The following is a 17,215-nucleotide window of genomic DNA, read 5'->3' as shown; positions in this document are numbered from 1 at the left end:
AGCTTCTCCTTTTTCCTATATATCTTTCTTTTCAGTTGACTTTGCTTTCTACTCTAATTCATGCATGTCATTAAAGTATCTCTATGTTCAGGTTTGGCATTCGATGCTTGGTGAAGTGGCCATTTTGTGTATTTGAAGTAGTTCCTGTGAATTCTTTAAAATATATAACAGGTGTGCTTCTACCACAGCATTTTATTTTATTTATTTATTTGCAAAAAAAGGGGTTTTGCTTTAAGAAACAGTTAAAATACAATTTTCTCCATTTTCTGATGCCAATCTTTTTATCACTTTTTCCATTCTGTGCTCAATGCCTATCTAAACAGTTATAGATGAAATGGAAACAGTCAACTGTTTCTTAAATGTTGCTTTGTCATAGTGCAGATACAACTATTAAATACATTTCTTTGTTTAGTCTCCTTGATGTATGACAAGCAGCTCTTTTTTGGTATTTTCTAAAGTAGGAAACTATAGAAATGGCCTTTTGCTCATGATTAAAATGGTGATGCAGTTCTTTCCAACTGCTAAATTTATAGCTAATGCAGTTGATCTAAGAACCCATTATATCAAAAAATGGGGGTATCTTGTAAAGACAATGTATTTACCTGAATGCTGTTCCTTTGTATTTATGCTTTTATATTTTATTACTGTATTTTCCTTTTACCTATTTTTTTTCAATTTATGTCCTATATTTTATTTTTGTTTTATATTTTTTACATGGTTGTAACACTAATCAATCAATAAACTATCATTACTACCTGTAGTCTTAAAATATACAAACATGCTCTATATTACAACAAGCAGTTCACGTTCTTGTGTAAGTGCACAAAAGAGGACACTATATCTTCTATTTAAGTGGCAAAAGTGAATTTAACAATGGTATTCCATGACAGAGTTAGGATGAAGCAGTTCACTGTGCCTTCCCTTGGATTCAATTTTAGGTAGGTTTGGGATATCAATGTCACCCTCTTCTTTTTAAGGCTGTGATTTTTGTTTCATATTTTTAAAAAATCAATATAAGAAAAAAAATTGGAATACTATTCCATTTTATCAATTGCTTTTATTTAAATAAGGTTTGTAAGAGTGGCATTTTACTTTGGCTGCATTCACAAATAATATGTGGAAATACTTGCATACATATTTCAATTAATTTCTTCTGCATAAATCAGTTGTCTTTATTTATATTATTATCCCTGCCCATGTGATGACAAACCATTTATAAACCATTTCACATGTAAATTCTACATGAATATTATTTCTCCTTATATTCTGTTCATAGCATGTAAATTTCCAGGAAGAGCAGATGATTTTTATGTGAACCATCTTCTAGAAAATACTAAACCTGTTTATCAATTATTCAGTAACCAGATTATATGCTGTTATGTTGAAAATAACTGGTCACAGAAAATATATTTTTATTTGTCACTTCAGGTTACTTAACATGTTAACTATCTTGTTTTAGGTAGTACATATTTTTATATAATAGATGGAGATATTTTAGACAGGTAATTAACAGCAATATTAGCATGTGTTACTTTTTTATTATAGAGGCTGCTTGTTATTTTCCTATTTTATCCATCTGATTTTACTTTTCTGTGGTATATTTTCAAATTTTCCTGATCTTCAACTTCAATATATTTCATACAAAGTGAGTTTAGCTCCATTCCTGTTAATGTTCAGGAAATCCCTAAAGACCTGGTTATGTCATCAGAATTGGCATTCCCAGGGAACTAGCAATATTTTAAGGTGGTTCAGCTATTATTGATGATATGGGATTGTGTACCTCCCTATACCTATATGGTATTGTTACACTTTGTGGTTTCTATAGTTTCTATAGTTTTTAATGATTTTTTAAAACTTTTAAATAATGTTTGTCTTTATTTTTTATAGTGATTGTTTTTATATGATTGTTTTATATTGTGGTTTTATTTGATTGTTGTATGGCAACAAGTCACTTCCAGTTAGATTGCTGCTATATATAAATAATTATTATTTAAAAACCAGCAAATAGTGAATGTATACAGAGAATATATTCTTTGAGATAGAAGGCATTTCTAGAATAGACATAGTATGACTTCAGAACTACAGGATTGAGCACATTTTATGATATCACATCAGAGGTGGGTTTCAGCAGGTTCTGACCAGTTCTGGAGAACCGGTAGCGGAAATTTTGAATAGTTCATTTCATTTCATTTCATTTTCATTTTCATTTTCTTAGATTTCTATACCGCCCTACTCCCGAAGGACTCAGGGCGGTGCACAGCCAAACAATAAAAACACATACAATACAAAATTTAAAAAATAGAATAAAATCAAATTAAATAATTTTGGCCTCGACAAATTTAAAACCCCAAACTTTTAAAACCAATTTAAAATTGAATATATAAAATACTAAAAGATATTTAAAATTTTAAAAATCTTTTATAAAAGAGGGGGAAAATTAGGCCAGGCCGGCCTGGTGAAATAGTAAGGTCTTTAAGGCGCGGCGGAAGGTGCGCAGATCCGGGATCCTCCGTATCTCTGGGGGGAGCTCGTTCCAGATAGTAGGTGCCCCCACAGAGAAGGCTCTCCCCCTGGGGGCCGCCAGTCGGCATTGTTTGGCTGACGGCACCCGGAGGAGCCCCTCTCTATGGGAGCGTACCGGCCGGTGGGAGGCTATTGGTGGTAGTAGGCGGTCCCACAAGTACCCGGGTCCTAAGCCATGGAGCGCTTTAAAGGTGGTAACCAGAACCTTGAAGCGCACCCGGAAGACCACCGGGAGCCAGTGCAGCTCACGCAGGAGGGGTGTTACATGGGAACGCCATGTCGCTCCCATTACCACCCGCGCGGCCGCACTCTGCGCCAATTGGAGCCTCCGGGTGCTCCTCAAGGGGAGCCCCATGTAGAGAGTATTGCAATAGTCCAGGCGGGAGGTGACAAGGGCATGAGTGACCGTGTGTAACGAGTCCCGATCCAGAAAGGGACGTAACTGGCGAATCGGGCGAACCTGATGAAAAATCCTCCCGGTCACGGCCGTCAAGTGCGCTTCTAAAGACAGCCGTGAATCCAGGAGGACGCCCAAGTTGCGAGCCCTCTCTGTGGGGGCCAATGATTCGCCCCCAATAGTCAGTGATGGCGTCAACTGACTATATCGGGACGTCGGAAACCACAGCCACTTGGTCTTGGATGGGTTGAGCCTGAGCCTGTTCCTCCCCATCCAGATCCGTACGGCCTCCAGGCACCGGGACATCACTTCAAGGGCATCGTTGGGGTGATCCAGGGTGGAGATGTACAGCTAGGTGTCGTCAGCGTACTGATGGTACTCCACCCCGAAACCACGGATGATCTCGCCCAGCGGCTTCACATAAATGTTGAACAGGAGAAGCGAGAGGACCGACCCTTGCGGCACCCCACATATGAGGGGCCTCGGGGTCGACCTCTGTCCCCGTCAACACAGACTGCAACCGGTCAGAGAGAAAGGAGGAGAACCACCGCAACACAGTGCCTCCCACCCCCAACTCTTCCAACGGAGAACCAGTGATAAAAATTCTGACTGGCCCCACCCCCATCTATTCTCTCCCTCCCAAGTCCCAGCTGATCGGGAGGAAATGGGGATTTTGCAGTAACCTTCCCCTGGAGTGAGGTGGGAACGGAAATTTTACAGTATCCTTACCCTGCCACGCCTACCAAGCAATGCCACGCCCACCAAGCCACACCCAAAGAACCGGTAGTAACATTTTTTTGAAACCCACCACTGTATCACATGGTAATTCAGACTCAATGTGATTTGAATTAAGTATTAGATGAAATATACAAGATTCCCATCAGGGAAAATGGTAGTTTTATGGTAGCCATGATATTATTGTACATCAGAAAGGTGATCACACTACAAATGTACTGCCGTGCAACAATAAAAAAGGGCTAAATTCTAGCAATAATCAATGCAATAATAATTTGGCATTTGCTAAGAATTATGGATATTAATTGAACCTGGAGTCTTAAGTTTCCTTTTGTTAATTAATCAGGGATTGATTGAACACTGAATACTATTACAGTTTTCCAGGAAGAGCAGACACACATAATCTTTTTACTGTTAAGGGATATACTCGACATTTGAGTTAGCATGCTAAGGACTGCATTAAAAAAAATTAGCAAATGCAGCTGGAGACAAAAATTAAACTTGATGTACAGTATTTCATTTACATTTATATTTAATTAAAATTAAATTTGGTTAGAATGATTATTCTCTGACTAAGTATTTAAAAATATACTTCATGTCAATACTCATGAACTTTGGGAAATTAAAGAACTGGTAGATATCATTTTGTTTCTTTTTTTTTTTTAACAATCTTACATTGGCAGAAAAATGCTTTCTATCTCAAATAATGTATTCTCTGTACACATTCCCTGTTTTCTGTTTTTTAAAAATGTATTCTTTGTATGCATTCCCTGTTAGCTGATTTTTTTAAAAAATCCAGACAACTTTGTAGTCTCCATTTTTAACTTTTTCAGATATAAAAATTAGAATTTTGCTCGTAATGTAGCAGGAACATTTCCAGAAATGCTGAGTCTAGATAAATGTAGTGCTTGATAATCTAATATCCTGTAGCTCTCACAAATTAGAAAAAATTCATACTGTATTTATTCATTTGAGGGAGAAAATATGTAAAACAGATGCTTTTAAATATTTTTAAACTGTATAGCTACAAATCATCTTTGTAAATAAACAACCAGATTGATAGGATTTGGTTGAAGGAAGACTGTTGACCAAATCAAATCATGGTACTCTAAAATAAAATTTTACATGGAGATATCTGAAGACAGCAACAGGTAACTAAAATAAAGAGATCAGTGTTGCTTTTAATTGGACTATGGAAGAATATAAATGAACTTAGAATTTCTTGTCCAAAATGCCTTTATGTCACTGCAAACATATATAAATTTCAAGTATGATTATGAATATTGTGGGTTTCTAATCAAGCAACAACTTCAAACACAAATGGCATTCTTGGGGTGTAAGAGAAGTGCCATGTTAGAGGGGAATGAAAGCAAGTCTGGTGTCTTGTTTTCTGTTGTGTAAAATAGAAGCCCTCAAGCAAAAAATATGGAAGCCATAGCTCTACCATAGTGTTGTTTCCATGGGTCGCATTTTCAGAGGTATGGTGTCATTAAAGCAGACCCTGTGACCATGGTTGAGGTTTCAGGAATCCAATCTTAAGTGCAATTCAATGAAGAGCTATTTCATAAAGGGCAGCATTAAGTTACTAATTACATTTAAAAACTCAATCTAAGAATGAAGACTTTATATCAAGACTGATGCAGAGCTCAGCATTTTTGGATTTTTTTCCTTTCTTTGCAATTATGGCACAAATAAATACCACATATAATACTAAAGGTCATTATAGTGCTATATTTTGCATTGCTGAATTTGCTCAGTTTTACTCACTCCCCTTTGTGATGCACCAAAATGCCCTGGACTATATTACTTGGAGTAATTATTTCACATAGATAACAAACTTTAAAGTAACGATGGTCAGGAAGGGAGAGAAAGATTTAACTGCATTATTCAGGAGGAAAATTTCTTGAACAATGTGATTTATTAGTTTGGGAAGGAATTATGGTATGTATTAACCACAACTGCTGACTTAGCTGGTTTTACTGTTCAGAATTTGTATATCTGCTCTGGGCCACTAATATGTTGCTTAGTATTTCACTCTTATTCTCCTAGCAAAACTGCTTGTAATACTCAGTGAATAAACAAAAGAGTGGTGGTGGTAGGAAAATAAAAAGGTGTTTATTGATTATGAACACTATGGGATGAAAGAATGAATGAGCAATTAGCAAACAATTCACATTCCCTTAGGAGGTTATCACTTCCTAGGATGTGTTAGGCAGCGGAGCAAACAGTGAGGGCAAATTGTTGGTGTATGACCAAAATGAAGACCAAATAAAGGATGGGAATGGAGAAAAGAAATGTATTGTTAGTTTGGAAGTAGAAATTTTAATCAAGCAGTTCAGATTTTTTTTAAAGGCATGTCAAATCTTTTAAATAACACTAAATCATGCAGTTTTATTATTTCTTTTAATGCCTCGCCACTTTTCTCTCTTGTGCTTTGGATCATCAGGAAATTGTAGTCAGTTGGGCATTAAGTGTCAGTTAATAGCTGAAATTTGTTAACACAAGAGATTAATTGCCTGAATCTCTTGGTGATCATAAAATCTGTCTAATAGTCTCGGTTAGGGGTGTGTTGACAACAAATTGGAACTGGTACTTAGCTTTGCGACAGATGAGCTGAATGAGTGGTACTTACTAGCCAGCTCCTATAGCATCTTTGATAAATATTAACATTTATTTAATTTAACCTTTTATTTAATCACATTTAAGAAGTGACTGTTTACTCATTTCAAATGTATTGTTTTCAGTGATGTGTGTGTGTATACCCACACACATACCAGTGGTGGGTTCCTCCCGGTTCGGTCCGGTTCAGCCGAGCCGGTAGCGATGACGATATGATGTCACCGAACCGGTTCTCCCCCCCTCCCCCCACCCACGTTATTCTTACCTTTTATTTGGTCCCACCCCCAATTTATTGCTGCCTCCTGAGTCCCAGCTGATGACTAGAGGGAAAAAAACTGTTTAAACTCTTGCCGCGGGGCTTCAAAGGGCCGTCCTACAGCTGATCAGTGTTAAAAGCAAACAAATGTGTCGGGTCGTAAGTGCGAGGACTGGTCGTAAGTGCGAGGACCTTCCAGAAATGACTCTGACCAGCTAGCCACGCCCACCTAGTCACATGACCTCCAAGCCACACCCACAAAATAAGCCACGCTCACAGAACTGGTAGTAAAAAAATTTAGAACCCATCCCTGACACATACATACACATAAACACTTACAGTATACGCAAGGTCTTTCCAGTATAAAAGTTCATAAAAGGCCATATTAAAGTTCGTTAAACCACAAAGCTTCAGAGCAGCTATGCTCTCTTTTACAATAGTTAATCCCTTTGTACAATACATACACAGCACTTTTGTCAGGAGAAGTAATTATTGCTATCATTGCTTCTGTGTTTCAAATTCAAATTGCTATAGTAAATAATCCATAAAAACCCAGTCTCATGGGATTTATAATGGACTTGATCCAGCCAGCCAAATACGAATGCAGAATTACAAAATACAGGTTTTTTTTTTTAAAAAAATCTTGATTCCTTTGAGGAAGATGTGTAGAAAATGCTGAAAAACTGGATAGAGAGGAAAAAACCAAGAAGTAGCATTAATTCTTTCAGCGATTACATGATTTACTACTCAAAAGGCAGTGGGCAATAAATCTTCAGTCGTTGTTTATGGTTCAGCTGTGGATTTTGTGACTTTTTTTAAGTAACTTTTATTATAAATGATAGTTGGATGGGGGGGGGGAAACTATTGGTATGTTTGCTAACATAATCTATTGTAGCCTTTCCAAATCTACCGGTACCAGTCTTTCCCAATGTCTTGGACTACAACTCCTATAGTCAAGGATAAATAGACCATGCCACTCTAAATCTTGCCAAACTGCATTTCAGTCAATTCATCTTTTTTAAATTATAATTTTCTAAATAATCTTTTGCTCCTTCAAATAAAGTCATAGAACTTCTTCCTTCTCACAAAATTCTTTAAAAGTTTAACCAGTCTCTTTTGTAAATGTAATGTGGTAAAAATATTCATGTAACTCTCTTGCTTTGTTGTTTGTATATCCCTTTTAATTATTAAGGTATCAGCAAGTTTCTTTATGTGCAGTGTAACATTTTTTCCATGTCATTCTTGTAGCCTACCATTTTTAAATTGACTTTGAATTGAAAGTCTCAATCTTGATAGGTATAACTTGTTCCCTTCCATAAAATCTTTTAGATAGAGTCTACAACTAGTTCTCAACTTATAACTATTTGTTTAATGACCACTCAAAATTATGATAGTATAGAAAAAAGTGATTATCAGTTTTCACAATTAATGAATGGTTATTCCCTTATCTCCGAGAGCTCTTAGCCCACATGAGATCGTTATCTTGTGATCTCCTTGCAAGGAGCATGTATGGAGCATTTGTGGATAATGTCAATTGCTCTTCTTATCTGGAGAGGAATTATCAAAAAGCTGGTTTACTTGCTGGCTTTTCATTACCTCACTGTTCTTAGATATAGTTTTTATGAAGTTGTCTTCAGTCCACTATTTCTTCTCTGGAAGTCCAGTTCAAGACATTGATCTGGACTGTAGGTGACCTGTTGTTGAATTAGAGTGAGATAGTGTAACTTTTCTCGTCCTTCTTGATCTCTCCAGTTTCAATGGTATTGATTCATGGACAGTTGGGTAATGAAAAATAAAGTGTTGTACTGTCAACTCTGTGTCAGTTCCAGTTAGTGCTAATAAAAGGGGGAAATTAGGTCTCCACTTTATGAAGTACCTCAGGACATACCTCAACATTTTCCTCCATTGAACATTTAACATGAGGCCATTGGATGAGGTTATCAATTGGCAGAGGGTCATAACAGTTTATGCAGATTATACTCAGTTTTAAATTTTTATCCAACAGCAGTATTATTAAGATTCTATCCTGTTGAGTGGAAAGATCTGGATGGGGTTGATTCAACTCCAGAAAAATCAAGTGGCTTTGGATTCAAGAAACTTCTGGTTCCAGAGTTTCTCCAGCTTGCAGGTTTTGGCAGGGTTGCATTTTTCTAGAAGCAAATTGTGTGGGTAATGTGAGGAGTCTCCTGGATTTAATAACTCTTGCTCAAAGAGCAAATTGCAGCTGTGACTAAGGAGATGTGTACAGCATATTATGAACTAAGTATAATCTTTTCTGGATCAGGAGTTCCTTTTCATAGTCATTCACATTTTATCTATTTCTGTCTAGACAGGTTTTAATACTATAACCTTAATTCAGTTGTTTCTTTCTACCTAGTAAGGTCTGGCAAAGTCAGCTTTTTCTTGTTCCCATTGGTAAAATAGTGCCATCTGATGTAAATCACTTGGCATACATAGGAATTCTCTGTAGACATCCATGCTTTTTGAACAGTATTGCCCCTTCACTGACTATACAATACTTAAAAACCTGGCTTGCCAGCAATCTGAAACCAGGGTGAATTATGATACTGGTTCTTTGGTTTGTTTCTATTGTTTTTATTGCTTCCCTAACATAGATTTTTACAGTTAGTTTCTTACTTTTTTGATCTTCCGTTCATGTAAACTACCTGGAGTTGCAAATTTCTGGTAAATTTGATGAATAAATAATAAATGCATTTTTTCCATTCTTAGCAATCATAGTAGTGGTAATTCAGCAGTGACTGGCATGACTCCGGCTTGCAAGCCCAAAACATCTGGGGAATTTTGATTTAAAATGCCTTATAGCCAAACACATAATTGCCCAGTTCCATCTCATGAGATTATTCAAATATGCTATTGCATGTAATTTTTCAGCAATTTTCCTTGCTTAAAATAGAGCTCTCCCTCTACCATATGTGCATGTTTGGAGATGCTTGTACATTCCACCCATAATTCAGTAATTCCCAAAACAACTTTCTTTCCTTCTTTCCTTCCTTCCTTCCTTCCTTCCTCCCTTCCTTCCTTCCTTCCTTCCTTTTTTTTATCAGGCACTAACATTCTGTTAATGCTAAGTGAAATATTTACTACAGGCTGCAGACACAAATATGATACCAACATTTTAGCTGATGGAGGAGTGTGATCCATACACACCTGTCAGCAAAAGTAGGTCAGCAGGAATGAGCAAAGGGGGGGGGAATCAATCATTCTTTGAATTAATCATGTAGCTGACAAAGGGAATTACAGGTGTGTGAAATGAAGTATGTAAGTATCTACAGGAGAGGTACCTATTACTTTTTCAATTACTGCTAATGTTTGCTTCCTGATTCTGATATTGCTTTGTTATCCCTTTAGATTTTAGTGTGGTCATTCGTTTTTGGTGTTCACTTAAAATGTACATCAAACAAGGAAAGGAACCAGCTAGAAGAAGAGGTAGACATGGAGAAATGTGTTTTCCTGTTTTTTATGCCTTTTATACTTGCATAATAGCTGTGAATTAATGCAGAAATGCAAGATTTAGCTAAGTTCAGTAGATAATGGGGCATTTTGTGCAGTAAACTGGAGTAAAGCAATTCATGCTTTGTTGCACTACAGTTAAATATTTATGACTCCATCACTGGTCTCAGGTGAGCTACTGTCCTAGCATCTAATTGAGCACTTCTGTGGAAATGCAGTGGAGTATGAGATTTGACCCCTACTGAGTGACATAAAAAAAACCCACACAAAAATCTACACCTGTGCATTTGTGTTGACCTAGCTTTTTTGCCTAATTGCTGTTCCCTCTGCTAGGCCTTGTAGGGTGACACAATCTAATCTCTTGATATTCAGATTGAAGAATGCCTGCTTTGTAGGCATGCATAGTAATCATAAATGGTAGCCATTTGAAAATCTGAAAGTCTTGAAATCAAGAAATGCTCTCTCTTTTTGGTAGGTTTGATTGATGAACTGCAGCTAGTTCTAAGGCAAGAAGTAATATAATCCAGACAAAAAATAATATTATATTATCAAGGGCATTTATGCAGTCAAATGTTTATACATACAAGAACTTCTTTGAAGCAAGGACAACAGTGTGGTGCCTTGCTAGTACTGAGCCCCCCACTCTCTCCTAAATGGTGTTCAAGAATTTAGATTTGTTTCCAGTGGCTAAAATTTTGTGGAATCACAAATACACACAAGATTTCAGTGTTTTCATATGAGAGCTTACGATCTTGGGGATATGCAAAGTCCATTCACCATAAAACACAACTATCTGAATGGATCCCATGTGTGCACATTGTGCATTCACACACACACCCCTCCTGTTTTACATGGATTGAATAAAGGCTTTACTGCTATTTAAATAGGAGTCTTAAAGCAATAGAGAAGACTGTAACCCTTCTTCTATTAGGTGCAATCTAGTCACTCCTTTCTGTCAAATGAAGAGGGTAGGAAAGTACACTGTATTTTTGCTTTCCATTAAACAAGATCGTTTTGTATTTTTCACATGCTGAAAATTATTATGTCTAATTGAAAGGAGGTCATTTTTAGTTCTTCACCCAGGAATAAAATCTGATTATAGTCCAGATTGGGAATGGCCTAGATCTTGATGTAGCTTTCACTGTAAATTTATATTTATATTTATTTATTAATTTGTGGATTTCTGAAAAGAGATAGTGATGTGCAACTTCTAGAACAGGGGTGTTAAACTCAAGGCCCAGGGGACAGATCCAGCCCATGGGGTACTTAGATCTGGCCATAAGGCCGTGCTGGAAACAGCAAAGGACTGGCCCGCAGCTTTTTTTCACTGGCAGAGGGTTGCAGGAGGGTCGCAGCTGAAAATGGAGCTTGCGAGGGCCATAGGCAGCACTCCCAAGTCCATTTTCACTGGGAGAGGGTTGCAGGAAGCCATCAGAGCTGAAATTAGAGCTTGTGAGGGCTGCGGGCAACACTCCCAAGCCAGGGGTGGGTTCTACTTACCTTTACTACCGGTTTGCAATGGGGCCATGCGCGCACGCATGCTTTGCTTGCGTGCGCACACGCTCTTCTGCACATGCGCAGAAGCATTTTTGTGACATCAGGGTCAGTGGGAGGAGCCTCCCGCCGGTTTTACTACTGGTTCTATAGAACCGGTGCGAACCGGGGGCAACCCACCACTGTCCCAAGCTCTGTTTTTGCTGGCAGAAGATTGCAGGAGGCAGTCGCAGCCAAAAATGGAACTCAGGAGCCCGTTTTTGCTGGTAGAGCACTTGGGCCACCACAGGCACCCCTGACACGAGTGATGTTGAGCTGGCCACGCCCACACTGGCCACACCCACCTCAGTCCCCCAAACTCATTCACAACCCTGATGCGGCCCTCAATGAAATCGAGTTTGACACCCCTGTTCTAGAAGGTCAGGGCCGCCTAGTTCAGGGATTATGTGATTTAGGTGAGAAACATTTGGAGTGAATTATTTTCCTTCCAGTTACAGCTGCAAACCATGTGTGCATGTGTATGAAAGACAGTATGCAAACGTGCTTTGTTTTTCTAACTCATTTTTCTCAAAGGTGTTTCCAGTGTTACCAGAAAGCTTTAAAAAGAATTCAAAGAAAGTGTTTGAAATGTTGAGTTTTGAATTGCAAAGCAAGAGACTGAAATTGTGGTAACTGACTCCATAGAATTATGCACACACTGAAGCCTTCCAATCATGTGCTACGGATAAAGATCTGACCCTGTTGACCTCTTGTAAGGCTTTAAAAACCTGGGTATATGTCTGGGTGGGGGGCCCTGAATATTCTAAGGACCCTGTTTCTTAACTTTACTGACAATTGTTATGATAATATTCTTTTCTGCTACATATATTTCTTTCGTACTGTTTTAATTGTTCTAGAAGTGCTCACCCCCCAGAATCACTTGGTTGAGAGAATCTGCTGTATAAGTTGAATAAGTAAATAATAAATACACAGAGATAAAGAACTTGTGTTGAGCAACTAAGAGCATCTTCTAGCACCTTCTAAGGACTGAAAGTAATTCTCTTTCCTCCCCAATTGCTACCACAAAAAAGAGACTCTGGGCAGATTTCTGACAAATAGAAAATGAAAATAACCGAAGCTTTCTTACTTACATGTTAGTTGTTGGCTTGTAGTAATCAATACTTAGGTTTTCATGTAATTCTTTGGGGATATTTTGGATATGTAATGGGATTAATTAAACACATTTTATGCACTAAACTGATTTTTGATGTGCATATGATCACACTTTAATGTACGTCATTAAAGCTAGAAGAAAACCAGAATTAACAACTTTTATCAGCTCTGGTACAGATTCTCAGAATAATAACAAAACCAATGTATTGTTTCTCCTCCCCCCCCACAAATAATTTTTTAAGAATTACGTGTAGAAAGAATAAGAACAAATACAGACTACAAAAAGTTAGAAATAAAAAAAATACACAAAAGGAACAAAAGTATAGAAAAGGAAAAGAAAAAAGGTAGATCAAGAGCATATAACTTGGCCATAAAAAATTAGAGCTTTTCTTCACTTTCCTACTAATACCAAAATACTGTGGCATAAATGCTAGAAAATTAAATTGGGAGGAGGGAAAACTCTTTGTTTCTCTGTTCTTGATGAATTGTTTCTCATATTCTTTCTGATTTAAATAAGTATTTTTTTTATCTCTCCTACTTACTGGAAATATTTTGGAGTTTTATAATTAGCAGGACTCCATCTTCCAATCTCATGTTTCCATCCCATGTATTGCACAGTTTAATATGCCTCTAATACATCTTTGCTGTTCCCATTTTGAGCTCATTTAAATCTATACTATAAGCCACTGATTAGAAATCATGTTATTGCACTTATCCTGGCAGGTACTATAAGAGTTTGGACTCCTGAATAAACACACAATGGTATTCTAGTAGTTGTAATTTATGTTGATTGAATTGGACACATAGTTGCAGTTGCATAAATATAGAGGACATGTGGTCCAATTTTGCAATCCTTCAAAGACCTCCCCCTAACCATAAGAGTATAAGTATAGATCAGAGGTTGTTGCCCATATTATGCTCTGTCCATTATAAGAATGAGGTCTTGTGATTATTTTGCTAACATATTTAAAGTGCATTTGAAGCACTAGAAATAAGCATTAATGAGAATAATATGTCTAAAAAGAACCAAATTGGCCATACCAATTGGTTTGAAGCAAGCACTTATTATCTCATCAGCAACTATGGTGTCTTCTTTGCCTACCCACTCAAAGTGAAAAATGCCCATATATTTGGTTAAATAGCCTTCCATTAAGGATGCAAAAATAGCACTAACGGTATTTAAGAGGAATAGCTTGAACAAATGTGTAGTTAAATTGCTATGTACAAATCATCTAGGCTTCAGTTGTTTTAATTCAGTGGAAATGAGAAATTCTGGTTACATTCAGTAGGAGTCAGTTAACAAGTAAGATATATAATTGGTCTTACGGCAGTCTTCCTTTTCCTCCAAATACAGTGTAAAGTCACTTACACTGATTCTTCAGATGAAATAATCATTAAATTAATTCTAAGCAGTTTTTATCCTGAAAATCTATATAAATTTCATCGGGCCCTTAAAACCTATTTTTTTCAGTTAGCCGGGCTGTCCTGATTTTATGGTGGGTTTTTAAAATTGATATTGATTTTAATTGAAATGTTTTAAATTATGGGCCAAACTTTATTTAATTATTTTAAATCTATTTTAACTTTTGTGTACAAATGTTTTATTTTGGCTGTTCACTGCCCTGGGTCCAAAAGGAGAAGGGTGGTATAGAAATCTGAAAAAAAACAAAACAAACAAAACAAAAATAAAAATGTAAATGTCCGTTTGTACATAACCACACATCTCCGAAAGTTCTTCACCGATTGCTTTCAAATTTTGACACAACGTTGCATTCGACTACGGGCTTGTTTTTATATATCTATATTATATACATGTCACACCTGTGACAGGTAAAAACATGAAAAACATTGGAAAACATTGAAAGACATTGACAAACATTGACAAACATTGAAAAACATTGAAAAACAGCGCCATCTGCTGGACGTAAAACCAACATGGCAGCCTCCCAGCCCTGATTATGCTCAACAGATTTCTGCTCCTTATATTTAGACTCTCCATATTGCTTCCAAGAAACTGCGCATTTGGAAGGCAGAGATGCCTGAGGGCCATATCCTGTCACCAGACTCGGCAGGTAGGCAGCCGCCTCCCCGCCAGGAAGCCCTCGCAGCCGGCGCTTCTAGGGCTGGCTGGGGCCCACCCGAGCCTGGCTCTGATCTCCCACTCCCCCGGCCACCCCACGAACTAGCCTCACCCACCGCTGCTGCCCATCCCCCTCGCTAGCCGCTCTCGGGGCTCCCTCCAAAGAACACCTGACAATGAGGCTGCCTGGGTCCGCCGAGCGGGAACCCTCCATCCCTCGCCTGGCCTGAATCGCGCCTGGCCCAGCGCTACCATGGGCCCCGAGGTCAGAAAGACCAGCCACTAACCAGTGCTATGCGAATCCGGTCAGTGAGCAGGAGATGGAGGCAACTGGAACCTCGGGGTCGCCTTTGACCAGTGCCGCCTTTGATTCCCAGGTGGGCGCTCTGGCAGTTCACAGAGCCTACACGAAAATTTTGGCCTCTGGCAGAAAAGGGGCTCCGAGGAGGCTTCGGGGGGGTGCTGGAAATGGGCAGGAGGGAAGATGGCCGGCTCTCCTTCGTTTTGCCTCGAAGAGCGGGAGAACTGTGCAGCAGGGGTCCAGTGGGGTGTGCATGGCTCCTGGCTTTACCGCTTTCTTCCTTCAAGCGGGAAGCCCCAAACCAGCCTTGAACCCCCGCCGCACCCCCTCCCTCCCTCTCTTCCCCTCCCTGCTATGCTTCTCCCCATCGAGCCCCCAGAGAACATCTGTGTAGGGAGGATGGAGGGCCCCCCCAAGTTTCTGCTGTGGTGCGGAGAGTTGCGAAGGCCTGGCCTGAAAAGGTAAGGGCGATGGCAGGGGATGCAGAAGAGGCTGGGCCAGAGACAGAGATAAACAGAGAGAGAGGGAGAGAGAGACATAGAGAAATACAGAGAGACGGGGGGGAGAGAGACACATACAGAGTTACAGAGCGAGAGGGTGGGAGAGACAGAGACAGAGACAGAGGGGGGAGAGAGACACACATAGAGAGATACAGAGGGGGGGAGAGAGACATAGAGAGATACAAGGGGGGAGAGTGAGAGACATAGAGAGATACAGAGAGGGGGGGGAGAGACACAGAGATACAGAGGGGGGGAGAGAGACGGAGATACAGAGAGAGGGGGGAGAGAGAGACATAGAGATACAGAGAGAGGGGGAGAGAGAGACACATAGAGAGATACAGAGGGGGGAGAGAGAGACATAGAGAGATACAGAGGGGGGAGAGAGAGAGACAGAGAGAGATACAAAGAGAGAGGGGGAGACAGAGAGGGAGGATTTTGTGGTTCCCATTGTTTTTTAGCAACTGGTTCTCTGCCCTAATCATCAACTGGGTAGGCATGGCTCAGGGGCTGTCATGTGACTGATGAAAGTGAGTGACGTCGAGTTGGCCACGCCCACTAAATGTTCGTGGAGAGTTTGGAACTTCAGCCTTGCTCTTTTAGCCCAGCGGAAGCACCAGACTGGGCCACAGCAACGCGTGGCCGGGTACAGCTAGTCAGAATATAAAAATTGTAATCAACAGCTAGACACTTGAACACATACTATGCAATAAAGCATAAGGATAGTATGAAAGTTATGCACAGTATTGGCCATTTGTAGAAGATGTAAATCTGCAATTTGGATATAGAAAAAACAACTGAAACATAGGGAGCGCTCTAGCTGTTACATTGCCAAAGTGCTGCATTGCATATGCAGATAAACGTCTTCCATTTTAAACAAGCACTTTCATTGTTTCCTTACAGTAATTTATTAAGTTATAGCACCTCGTGTTCAATAGATTTATGCCAAAAATATATGACTGTAAATCAGGTAGTGATTTACACAATGATTGAATGGTCACTATTGACTATTCGGTCTAACTGATTGGACTTCAGTAACATCTAATAAAATCTGTAGATATTATATGATTATAGTATACTACATAGCTTTATATGAAACTTGATATTTTATTAATATGGGAATGAAAGGAGTTCTTTATTTAGAACATCTGTTATCTGCTAGAACAAACTTAGAACCATTATTAATGATAACTTGAATTGTTCTTGCATTATGATCTCTGTTGCATACAACATGGACCTTATACAGGATGCATAGAGATTGTTTGTTTTCTAATACTAAACAACTTTCTTTGCAGTAAGATGTAGCTTTTTTTCCCTTATCATCCTGCAGAAAATGAGTATGCAACCCCAGTTTTCATGATAGGTAGTATAGTTACCTTTTAAAACAACAACAACGCCCTATCCTTGGAGGACTATTTTTTCCCATATCTGAAATTGCTGAAAAGAAAATATTGGGGTTGTCTGGTCTGTCTGTTTCCATGCAGAACACTGCTCAGAACATTCTTGTGCTTTAAGATATTTCTGCTTCTGGAATAAATATAGCCTAGGTATAGAAAACAGTGCAAAGCTAATGGTTTCATAGCTTTCTATTACTGCATGTGAAAAATATTCAATAAACTACTATGTATTATTATTAAACTTTTCTCCGGTATTTTCTGGGGAACAAAAAATATGCAATGGAAGTTTAGGT

General features: G+C 38.8%; 1 protein-coding gene across 2 annotated transcripts in view; it reads left to right on the top strand.

Moving 5' to 3' along the window:
- The window catches only part of DSCAM (DS cell adhesion molecule), a 394,390-nt gene that overhangs the window by 83,340 nt on the left and 293,835 nt on the right, over window positions 1-17,215 (top strand). The window lies entirely within an intron of this gene.

The sequence above is a fragment of the Pantherophis guttatus genome, chromosome 5 (genome assembly GCF_059756535.1).
Source record: "Pantherophis guttatus breed Tessera chromosome 5, ASM5975653v1, whole genome shotgun sequence".
Lineage (NCBI taxonomy): Eukaryota > Metazoa > Chordata > Lepidosauria > Squamata > Colubridae > Pantherophis > Pantherophis guttatus.
Note: the sequence above shows the minus strand (reverse complement) of the source record. Positions and strands in the feature narration are given on the sequence as shown.